Below are 2,500 nucleotides of genomic sequence, written 5' to 3' on the forward strand. Positions count from 1 at the left end.
TAGCTTTCCTTTCTTGCAGTTATGATCCAGCGCATATCCAGCATGGACCTTGACTTCCAGCAGGCCCCGGGGACCCAAATTACCCCCCCCCCCCCCCCTGCAGTTACCCTGTACCACATATCTAGCATGGACCTTGACTTCCAGCAGGCCCCGTGGACCCACATTACCCCCCCCCCCCCCCTGCAGTTACCCTGTGCCACATATCTAGCATGGACCTGGACCTCCAGCAGGCCCTGGGGACCCACATACTCCCCTGCTCTACTCCCCCACTAGCTTTCCTTTCTTGCAGTTATGATCCAGCGCATATCCAGCATGGACCTTGACCTCCAGCAGGCCCCGTGAACCCACATTACCCCCCCCCCCCTCCTGCAGTTACCCTGTACCACGTATCTAGCATGGACCTGGACCTCCAGCAGGCCCCGGGGACCCACATTACCCCCCCCCCCTTCCCCCTGCAGTTACCCTGTACCACATGTCTAGCATGGACCTTGACTTCCAGCAGGCCCTGGGGACCCACATACTCCCCTGCTCTACTCCCCCACTAGCTTTCCTTTCTTGCAGTTATGATCCAGCGCATATCCAGCATGGACCTTGACTTCCAGCAGGCCCCGGGGACCCAAATTACCCCCCCCCCCCCCTGCAGTTACCCTGTACCACATATCTAGCATGGACCTTGACTTCCAGCAGGCCCCGTGGACCCACATTACCCCCCCCCCCCCCCTGCAGTTACCCTGTGCCACATATCTAGCATGGACCTGGACCTCCAGCAGGCCCTGGGGACCCACATACTCCCCTGCTCTACTCCCCCACTAGCTTTCCTTTCTTGCAGTTATGATCCAGCGCATATCCAGCATGGACCTTGACTTCCAGCAGGCCCCGGGGACCCAAATTACCCCCCCCCCCCCCTGCAGTTACCCTGTACCACATATCTAGCATGGACCTTGACTTCCAGCAGGCCCCGTGGACCCACATTACCCCCCCCCCCCCCCCCCTGCAGTTACCCTGTGCCACATATCTAGCATGGACCTGGACCTCCAGCAGGCCCTGGGGACCCACATACTCCCCTGCTCTACTCCCCCACTAGCTTTCCTTTCTTGCAGTTATGATCCAGCGCATATCCAGCATGGACCTTGACCTCCAGCAGGCCCCGTGAACCCACATTACCCCCCCCCCCCCTCCTGCAGTTACCCTGTACCACGTATCTAGCATGGACCTGGACCTCCAGCAGGCCCCGGGGACCCACACTTAAGCCCCCTCCCACTAACAAAGCAGAACACCACTGGCAAAATCCTCGTGCCCCTGGTACTCCAGAAAGCACATTGAAATGTGCCCCTGGTACACTGCGCAGAAGAACTGCCACACACACACACACACACACGCACGCACGCACGCACGCACGCACGCACTGCTTGTGCCTATGGTACGACAACTTTTCTCGTGCCTATGGTACGACAACTTTTCTCGTGCCTATGGTACAACAATTTTTCTCGTGCCTATGGTACAACAACTTTTTGCCGTGCCCCTGGTACACCGCTCAGTAGCACTTTGCCACACAAACTCTCCTCGTGCCTATGGTACGACAACTTTTCTCGGGCCTATGGTACAACAACTTTCCTCCGTGCCCCTGGTACGACAGCTTTTCTCGTGCCTATGGTACAACAACTTTTCTCGTGCCTATGGTACAACAACTTTTCGCCGTGCCCCTGGTACACCGCTCAGTAGCACTTTGCCACACACACACTCCTCGTACCTATGGTACGACAACTTTTCTCGGGCCTATGGTACAACAACTTTCCTCCGTGCCCCTGGTACGACAGCTTTTCTCGTGCCTATGGTACAACAACTTTTCTCGTGCCTATGGTACAACAACTTTTCGCCGTGCCCCTGGTACACCGCTCAGTAGCACTTTGCCACACACACACACCACTCGTGCCTATGGTACGACAACTTTTCTCGTGCCTATGGTACGACAACTTTTCTCGTGCCTATGGTACAACAACCTTTCCCCGTGCCCCTGGTACACTGCGCAGAAACTCTTTGCCACACACACACACCACTCGTGCCTATGGTACGACAACAGGCCCCGGGGACCTACATCGCACCTTGCTCTTGCCTCCCTTACAGCTGAAAAAGGTCCATGCCTGTGCCCTGGCCCTGCTGAAATTCCCTCTGCATTTAGCCGAGGCAGTGAGTCGGCCTCCTGTCTCCCTTTACGGTCGAAAAAGATGTGCTCCTGGGCGCGCTGGCCCTGCTGCTACTCACATCGGGCATGGACCTGGACCTCCAGCAGGCCCCGGGGACCTACATCACACCTTGCTCTTGCCTCCCTTACAGCTGAAAAAGGTCCATGCCTGTGCCCTGGCCCTGCTGAAATTCCCTCTGCATTTAGCCGAGGCAGTGAGTCGGCCTCCTGTCTCCCTTTACGGTCGAAAAAGATGTGCTCCTGGGCGCGCTGGCCCTGCTGCTACTCACATCGGGCATGGACCTGGACCTCCAGCAG

The sequence above is a fragment of the Rhamphochromis longiceps genome, unplaced genomic scaffold, assembly GCF_057381845.1.
Source record: "Rhamphochromis longiceps isolate RC_006_pf unplaced genomic scaffold, R_longiceps_female_GT1.1 unmapped_scaffold_7, whole genome shotgun sequence".
Taxonomy (NCBI): Eukaryota; Metazoa; Chordata; class Actinopteri; order Cichliformes; family Cichlidae; genus Rhamphochromis; species Rhamphochromis longiceps.